The 9,981-nt window shown below is 39.6% G+C and overlaps 1 pseudogene; it reads right to left on the reverse strand.

Annotated features, from left to right (window-relative positions):
• Positions 1-3,897: 3,897 nt before the first annotated feature.
• LOC111825786 lies at positions 3,898-9,764 on the reverse strand (annotated as a pseudogene).
• Between the last annotated feature and the right edge of the window lie 217 nt (positions 9,765-9,981).

Here is a 9,981-nt window from a genome sequence, read left to right on the forward strand (position 1 = left end):
AAATCAATGAAAACATATTTTTAAAAATCAGTAATCCATTGATACCAACATAAAGTTTGAAAGTTTGATATACAATAGAATGCAAAATTTAAGGAAATGTGAACACTAGTTGAAAGTTAGTGAGAAATGATCAAATTCTGCCTTTTATGTCTCTGTCATTTGTCTCATGCTGCCTCTATCCAGACTTGAATAAAACAAGCTCATTCTGAAACTGTCTTGATTTTAGGTCCCAACTTTCCAGGGCACACAGCTAGCAGCTTCTTTCCATTTATAGCCGCAGATCGCTTACTGCTTCTTCCAGGCTGTGAGGTGGCAGGAGCCAGGCCTTCTCAGGTGTTTTGGCATTCCTGAGCAGCTGCTGGAAGTTCTCTTCTGTCTTCCTGAGAACTCGTATTTACTGACTTTTCTCTTTCATACAATAGCAGGAGGAAGAAACAGTTGCAGAGATTGTTCTTCTGTGTGAATTCTCTTATGATTTTCATCACCACAATCACCAGCTTCCCTGCAGTTTCATTTCTCTGTTCCTTTACCTTAGTTAGTGTGTTATTGCTAATTTAGAAACAAAGATGTGGCTTCCTCATTCAACGTGGCTCTGCTGGTTCCCTTTGTAATGGCTCTAAAAGGTTTCCAGATCATTTACAAACCCGCGTCTTGCTTTCTGTTACAGTCCAAGCTTATTATTACATAAATTTTACTGCATATTTAAACATAACATCATTTGTGGTTTTAAAAGAGATGTAGTAAAATGAGTTTGAAAATAGGAACCTGCAGTTTTGCAGGCATGTGGACTCACTACCTGAATGACTTACTGATTATTTCACTTTTAAAATAAACTTTACTAGAGTTAGTCTAGATGTTTAGCTTGATTTATGAGGTGTGTAACTGAGTGTTAGTTTTTTAGGGAGCTCAGTCCCCATGGAGTTTATAATCAAGCTAAGAGAGGCAGGTGAGTATTTATCGACTTTTAGGTATTCATAAGATAGAATTGCTATTCTTTAAATTCACCTCTGTTAGACTGACTCACCGAAATATTCTAAATTCTCCATTCCCTTGAAAACACATACTAACTTATGGCCAGGACATGATAAGTGAGCAGAACTAGTAGATTATTATTATGTTTGTTGTTGTTGTTTTTTTACCAAGCCTGTCTGCCTGTCCATTTTCTTGCCAAGAATGAGTTGTTGGTTCTCAAACTTACTTATGACAGTTGTATATATTTTTATAATTACATTATAAGTAAATATTACAGAACTAATGACATTGAGTGTGGATAAGAATAGGATATTATTTCTATGAACAGTAAGTTGAATATTTTGGACATCTGATAAAAGTAAATAAAAAATAAACCTGTTGAATTATGTATGGGCAAGACAACTATGAAAGATTGGGGAGATCTTAAATTTCCAAAAGGTTTTACACTCAAATGGATTATTATAGGAGTGTTTAGGTTTTCATTGTATTTCAATAAAATGCATACTGGGACTTGTGGGATACTGCAAGAAAAATATTTTAGGATTTCAACAAACAGATTTATACTTAAAGGACTAATTCTATAGCAATATATTGAAAATGTATATGTTTTTAGGTATAGTAAAGGGATTTGTTTCCTTTTAAAAACTAACTTTTAAAATTAATTTAGTAAATATTAGCTTTGCTTATATCTGTTAAGAGGACTTTTAAAAAAGTTTTTTAAATTTATTTTTAATTTATTGATTTAAAGAGAGAGCAAGGGGATGAGGGTAGAGAGAGAGAAGAGGGAGAGACACTGATTTGTTGTTTCACTTATTCATGCATTCATTGGTTACTTCTTGAATGTGCCCTGATTGGATTGGACCTACACCCTTGGCATATCTGGACGACACTCTACCTGGCCAGGACCCAAAGAACTTTTACAACCATAAGTAACAAAACCAATAATTATTTTGGTTCAGAAATTGCCAAAGCCATGAAATAAAACATATGCATGAAAAAACTCTTTGAGATAGAATTTATTCCTATTAATAGGCTGGTTGTAAGTTACTGTGAAGGCTTTGGTTTGTATTTTTCAAAGTCTTTGCATAATAATGACCTCCTGTGGAATACAGAGGGATTTCTTCAGCAGTTGTGGGAGGACAATGGTCTGTTCCACAGGAATGCTGACCCTTTCAAGTTTCAAGTGAAGTCACTTTAATGGGGGGGGTGTGATTCTCCCTCAACATAAACCAGATACTTAACTCCTAGATTATTAACTCTTCAAGTGCAGACTCTTTCTTGTTTCTGCAGTGACCAGAGTGCTAAACTGGGAGTCATGAGAATTCATAAGTTTAAGCGTTATTAGCTTGACTTTCTCAATGTCACAACTGTAAGTTCGACCAAGTGGGCAACAACTTCCCGTTCTATATGACAGTCTTGCTTTGGGGTTAAGTGAGACAATGCAATGAACATTGCTGCATAAGAAATAAAGTCCTGTGTACAATGAACACACATTATCTGTGGTGGCTGGGGCACAGAGGATATTTAATGACCTTTGTCCAAACACAGCAGCGAGAATGCTTCTTTACTGTGGTCTGTTGACATATATTACAGGAACTGCAGAGTACTCTAAGGGGATTTGAACATTAATTCATTTCATCCATTGCCCACTTCACCATTTCAGCCCTGTGGGCATAGTAGTGATCTCTGTATAGAGGCAAAAGGAAGAAAAATACTATGAGTGGCAATGATACGTGAGGAAATCTGTTGTCTATTAACTGTGTAAATTTTCATTTTGTCACTTGAAGTCTAAGAGTTCTTCTCATCTTATTTATTGACAGTTTTGTCAAAACTACCTAAAAGAGTATTAATAATCACAATGGATTCTAATTCTATAAAGTTATCCATTATAACTGGATGGATGACAAAGTTTCACTGAAAATGGTAATAGAACCCTGGCTGGTGTGGCTCAGTGGTAGAGCCTCAGCCTGTGCACCAAAGGGTCACAGGTTTGATTCCCAGTCAAGGGCACATACCTGGATTTCAGGTTCATTCCCTGACATTGGGCCCTAGTCGGGGTGCATTTGGGTGGCAACCAATCCGTGTGTCTCACATTGCTGTTTCCCTCTCTCTCTTCTTCTCTCCCTCTCTCGCTCCCTCCCTTCTACTCTCTTTAAAAAAATCAATGGGAAAACATTCTTGGGTGAGAATTAACCAAAAATAAATAGATAGATAGATAACAGAACATATGTTATCTGATGTGATATTCTTCCCCTCACCCCCGCCAGGCACACATTAGTTATTACTTAGGATTCTTAGCTTTGTTTGTTTCTTTCATCTTTGATAAATTATAAAATTCTGATATACATAAATGTATATATTATACTATGCCTTTCTTCTTTTTAGCCACCCAGACTCGTAATAGTTTTAAGAACTCCCTTCCCCTTTCAACACCCACTTATAAACTAGATTCATAGTTAGTTCAGTGTCTCTTGGCCACCCAGGGCTGACCCACTAGGAAGACAAGTTTTTCCATAACCATTAACTTTGGCATTATTTTTTGATCAAGTTTTCAAAGCTGCCATGACATATGCTTACAATTTACATTAAGCCATAATTTCTGGCTTCTACTTGTATAATATAAAGGAAATACTCAGCTTTCTAACAGCAGCAAGGTTACTATGGACTTTTATATTAGAAATACTCAATTATTTTGTAATTATCTTTTAATCTACTGCTATTTATTTTTATTACATTTCTTATTTCAAAAAACAGGAGGCCAAAAGCAAAAGGGAAAAGAATATTAAAGGCCAAGTAATATCACACAAAAGATACATTAAAGCATAATTAAAGCACTTTAGTTAATAGTACATATTAAAAGCCCAATTTTAGCTTTTTCACTCACGTTTCACAGAACCCCATTGTGATCATTATTTTGAGGCCAGTTCACAGGTGAAGTGTTCCCATTGTTATCAGTGTGCATGGGACGTGGTTCAGCTGTGTCACCCACAAAACCCCGTTCCTTTTCAAGAACTTGACCATGAAGAAAAGGCCCAGGCAGCCTTTCAGTCCCAACGACGGCACATAAGCGAAGAAGATGCTGGTGTAGAATGTGACCATCCAGGCCAAGTTCACCTACTTCTTCTGCCAGATTAAAAATAGAAAATATACCAATGGAGGTAGAGAGGCAGCAGGGCAGGGGGTCAAATCAGGAAGAAATATTTGTATGGTTGGTTGTATGGCATGTACTTTTTTTTCTATTTCCCAAGCTCCATAGAGAGGATCTTCCTCAAGGCAAAGGAGAAGGGGTGCATGTTGGTGTCTGGGTCTTTGTGGAAGCAGTGGGGCTTGGCAAGGTGTGGGGAGTTCATGTGGTTTAACTGACAAGGGCCCCTTTCAGGTGATCAATCACAAAATGAAGTAGCAGGAGGTTCCCCATAGAGGCACTGAAGACTGACATCATGCTGCAGGCAGCCTTGACCTGGGCCTGAACTGCGCTGAGCAGCACTGCACAGAGGAAGAAGGGCATGAAGGATGTCCCCCAAACCCAAAGCTTGTCCCATGCAGCAACATCCAGCAGCAAGGAGCGCAGCAGGAACAGCAGGAAGAAGACACGGTTGGCCTTCATAAGCCCATTCTGCTCCACCATGGCCTGAAGCTCTGGGCATTCATGGGTCAGCTCTTCATTAGCGGGCCCAAAGCTGGGCTGCTCCAGAAGCTATAGAAATTATCTCTGAAGTCCTCCTAGTTTCAAGGAATTCCCACAAATAATTTTCCACGGAAAATGAGTAGCTCACTGTAAACAAGAACTAACCACACAAGTAACAAAGCACACCGCATGTGGGAACCTGCAGAAAAAAACAGAAGAAACAAATTCTTTTTAAAAATATATATATATTTTATTGTTTTTTTTTACAGAGAGGAAGGGAGAGGGATAGAGAGTTAGAAAAATCGATGAGAGAGAAACACCGATCAGCTGCCTCCTGCACACCTCCCACTGGGGATGTGCCCGCAACCAAGGTACATGCCCTTGACCGGAATCGAACCCAGGACCCCTCATTCCACAGGCCGATGCTCCATCCACTGAGCCAAACCAGTTAGGGTGAGAAACAAATTCTTTAAATTAATTAGATGATTAGAAATTGAGTGATTAAAGAAAAAAAGGAATTTTCAGCAACCATGTTTAAGTAACAGACAAGATTGGAAACATCTTTAGGGAACAGAGAATTGTAAAAAAAAGATCTAACAAACTTGAAAAAGAACCATATAGATAATCCACAAATGCTTTGAATTTCTTAATTTATATGGCATTGTATTCTTTGTTTTTCTTTTAATGGTGTCAAAGTGCGGTCATTATTGTATTAATCAGGGTTCTCAAGAGAAATAGAATCATAAGGTGTGTGTGTGGAGAGAGAGAGAGTTTGAGAGATTGATTTATTTTAAGGAAGAGTCTCATGTGATTATGGAGGCTGCCAGGTCCCAAATCAGCAGGGTAGGTGGGCAGACCTGGAGACCCAGGTAAAGCTGATGTTTCAGCTCAAGTCCAAAGACAAAGTGCAGGCAGAGTTTCCCCTCCCTTGAGGGGAGTCCGTCTTTTTTCTCGTAAGGCCTTCAGTTGATTGGATGAGGCTCACCCACATTATGAAGGGTAATCTGCTTTACTCAAGAGTCTACAGATTTAAATGTTAATCTCATCTAAAAAGTACCTAGACAGCAACATCCAGACTAGTATCTAATAAAACATCTGGGTTCCATGGCCTCCCCAAGTTGACACATAAAATTAGCCATCACAAAGATGTTTCTTTCTCATTCTGAACATTTTTGCCTTTCCAGAAGTATTCTGCAAGCTCTGAAAGTATTTGCCTTTTAAAGAGAACATTCCTGAACATTTTACTTATGCTAATTTTAGTAATAGAATCCCTCTTTGTAGAAGACTATGTTTTTTCTTATTTTTGTGTGAGGAAGGCTATATATTTTAAAGCCTGATCTTCAGTATGGTCTATTTTACTCATTTTCCTGTATTTTCTACTTCTGAAGTCTGAAAAATTGCCTTGTGACATGTTGGTTAGGATTTCTGGGCAGCATGGTTTTTCAGTGTCACATTGACCTTTGATCCACTAGCCCAGAAATGTCTACCTTCTTTTCGAAATTAGCGTACTACAAGGAAAGCAGAATTTAGAGTCGTGTTTTGAGGGTGGTGCTTATAGCACCATTGGTTGGATCATAAACCTAAGGAGGTAATAAACGTGGCTTCTCCTGTGTGTGTCGTTTTTCTTCATTTGCAATGCTAGCTCCCGAGAACTCCTGCCTTTGTACCCAAATGTGAGTTGGTGATATAGTAGCCCGTGAGGTAGTTTCAGTACAGAAAATCGATGCAGATCACCCACCGCATTGTGGGTGAGCATTTTGTTGCTGCATAGCATTTCACAGAAATCCTTTTTTTTTATTTACTTCCATTTCTCTGACTCCTTTTGTACTTGAAAACAGCACCAAAAATGGGAAATCCTGAGGAAAATCTTTTTTGCCACCAAGGACATTTCTACATGTTGTGTTCTACAGAAAGGAGTTTTTTTTTAAAAATATATTTTATTGATTTTTTACAGAGAAGAAGGGAGAGGGATAGAGAGTTAGAAACATCGATAGGAGAGATCAATCAGCTGCCTCCTGCATGCCCCCCAGTGGGGATGTGCCCGCAACCAAGGTACATGCCCTTGACCGGAATCGAACCTGGGACCCTTCAGTCCGCAGGCCGACGCTCTATCCACTGAGCCAAACCGGTTCGAGAAAGGAGTTTTTACCCAATAGTCTTATTTCCACAAAGGCAACATTCTTTATGTAACCTTCTCTGAGTAGATGGGTATGGTTTGTTTTCATACCTTCCCTGTCAATGACTGCTCTAGTATCCCAGCGAGTCAAAGGCATTTCCTGTAACTTTTCTTTTCTTAGGACCTGCTAGTTGAAAGTGACAATCATACATCTTTGATGGCTGCTAAATCTCTATGCTTTTTTTTTTCCTGACAAGGGGCAAATGGAATTTGTTTTTCTATTAATTTGACAGCCTCTGTGTGTGAAAGTTTCCTCCCTTCCTTCCTTCCTTCCTTCCTTCCTTCCTTCCTTCCTTCCTTCCTTCCTTCCTTCCTTCCTTCCTCCCTCCCTCCCTCCCTCCCTCCCTCCCTCCCTCCCTCCCTCCCTCCCTCCCTTCCTTCCCTTTTTCCTGAGGAGTTTCTAAAGTTCTTTAGACAACCCCCCCCCTCCCCCAGTCATATCACTCATCATAGCCACAAAAAGGCACATGAGACAGGTGGGGAGAAAGGAGTAGGTGAGATACACTTCATTGGTACTGCACACTAAGCCAACCCAGAGAAGCCATGACACCAGAGATAGATGCTGCCACAGCCACGGATATTTGTGGTCATTTTAGACAGTGACTGCTTTGTTTTGGAGAGCTGTCCTGTGTGTGGCAGGATGTTCAGCAGCATCCCTGGCCTCTATTCAGTAGATCCACCCCATTGTGATAATCAAAATGTTTCTGGATATTGCCAAATATTCCCAGTGGGGGGGCGGGGGGAGATAAATGCCACAGACTGAGAACCACTGCTCTAACTCACGGCCACAAATCCTGGTGTTATGAAAGGCTGGGGAGAGAGACACCAGGCCTCAGGAATTACAGTCAACACGACTCTAGTGGGCTGGGCTAAAGTAAGGTGGCTTCTACAGTGTCCTTTCAGCCATCTTGGGATGTCTTTTGTGCTAACAAATTTCTCCTGTGGTTTTATGTTTCCTGTGACGAGAAGCAGGATTTTCTCACAATAGAAATTGAAGTAACAAAGGCTACTGGTTTTGAGAGTTCCTCCTTATTTAATGGTCAATTAAAGAGCCACTATCGAGGGGACGTGCAAGTTGACCAATTTTAGAGCTGGGCTGCCGAGGTTGGAAGCCCAGCTTTCTAATGCCAGGCTTGGTGATCTTGGCAAATCACTTACCTTTTTCAGGCCTCAGTTTTCTACCAATAACACAGGGATAACAATAGAATCTATTTAAGGAGTTGTGAGATTTAAATGAGATAATATGTGTAAAGTGCTTAGAACAGTACTTAGTACATTGCAACATTGGATAAAGAACAAAGGAGACAAAAGTAAGGTTCTTTTGCTAGCAAAAAATGGATGCATAAGTTGATTAGGAATTTTGTAGTCTGTAGTAACATCATTAGCATAGCACATGTTTTTTTTGACAATTATTGATTTAATGTTACTGTTATAACAAGGAACATTACAAACGAAGCTGGGTATACCTTAAGTGAAACCATGACTCTTAAAAACATCACAAAGTGCCCCAGCCAATGTGGCTCAGTTGGTTGAGTATCATCCCATGCACCAAGAGGTCACCAGTTTGATTCCTGGTCAGAGCACATGCCTGGGTTGCAGGCTCGATCCCCAGTAGGGGGTGTGCAGGAGGCAGCTGATCAGTGGTTCTCATTGATATGTCTCTCTATTTCTCTCCCTCTCCTTTCCTCTCTCTCTTTAAAGTCAATAAGAACATTAAAAAACAAAACAAAACAAAACAATACATCAAAAGTAAGGACTTCAAGTTTCCTAAAGTAAAAAGTTTGGCCCATAAATAATGTTAGTCCTATCTTCAAATGCTATTAGAGAGGAATTTGATTGAAACTCTTTCTTTACTCACCTCAACCATCAACCATATATCCCATCTTAATCTAATCCCAGATATGACAAATATTTACTAGGCCCCTTTCATTTAATTAATTAGGAGTATCTGGCCAGCACATGTAAGCCAAAAGAGCCTGAGCATCCATATGGGGCTTTGCTGTAAAATTCCAGCATCAGAAGCTGATATTACTTACTCCTCTGTGTTCTACATTTTCCTAGTAGGACATTTATCCCAATAAAAGAGTATTTGTATTCTCCCTCTATGGTGGCCCACAATAGGACTATGTTCCTTGGAGAGGACCAAAGCGAGATAAATACCAAGACTTAACTAACAGTCACCCAACTCCTCTGAGTATGCTTAGCTTGTTTTTAGGCAGTGCTAGACACATCTAGAAAAATTTAGCCATAACCTGAAGTACCATCTAACTGCAGCAATATAATATTTTTGTGGTTTAGATAAAAAAGGTAGGCGGCAGGTTTTTATTGTTCCCCGCCATGGTGAGGACAGATGCTTGGGATTCACAGACATGGCGACTTTGCAGCTGGATGTCTGTTTTAAACATGAGTTCACACTGAGTTCCATTCCTTGTTGTCTTAAAGAAGGTATCCTTCCAAAAAACAACACAAAATACAAAACACTGTGTTAAACCAGACATGCAGTAAACATTATGTGGATATTATTTTTTTTAACAACAGTAAGAGTGAGAAATTTGGTGGGGGCCATTCCTAGTGCATGCTCTATCTCTTCTACCAGTTGTGCATGTATCCAGGAAGTTATGGGTTTATTGGAAAATGGGAGAAGGCCAGTAATTGTCACTCATTCATGGCTACCCCACAAAAAATAGTCAAGGTGGATAGTTTCCCTACAGCCATGCCTGGTGGGGCACAGGGACCTCACTAAGCCCAAGGCTTTGCTGTGTATTTCTAGCATCAGAATCTGATAATATTTACTCTTCTGTGTTCTACATTTTTCTGTTAGGATTTTTATCCCAACAGGAGAATATTTTTATTATCCTTGTATGTAGTACCCTGCTGTTAATTATTATAAAGGCTTTATCATTCACATTTTTATAGCTCTAACTACCTGTGTTCCTAATTTGTTACCAAAGGTTTATCCCCTTTCAGTACAGCCTGTGAAAATGCCATTCTTACCACCAGTGGCCAGATAGGGCTCTGCTGTCTCTTAAAAGTCCGCTCTTGGCTTTGTGTCCCCTCTCCTTGGCACTGGCAGCAAGAGGTCGTTATTGATAGGCTTGGCTTTTTGGCAGGAAAAGAGCAGCTTTCAGACTAAGTAATACCTGACAAAAATCTTCCCACTGTGCTAAAGCCATTTCTTTCTGATGCTTCCAGCATCAGGCCATGG

The sequence above is a fragment of the Myotis lucifugus genome, unplaced genomic scaffold (assembly GCF_000147115.1).
Source record: "Myotis lucifugus unplaced genomic scaffold, Myoluc2.0 scaffold_1, whole genome shotgun sequence".
In the NCBI taxonomy this organism is placed as follows: Eukaryota; Metazoa; Chordata; class Mammalia; order Chiroptera; family Vespertilionidae; genus Myotis; species Myotis lucifugus.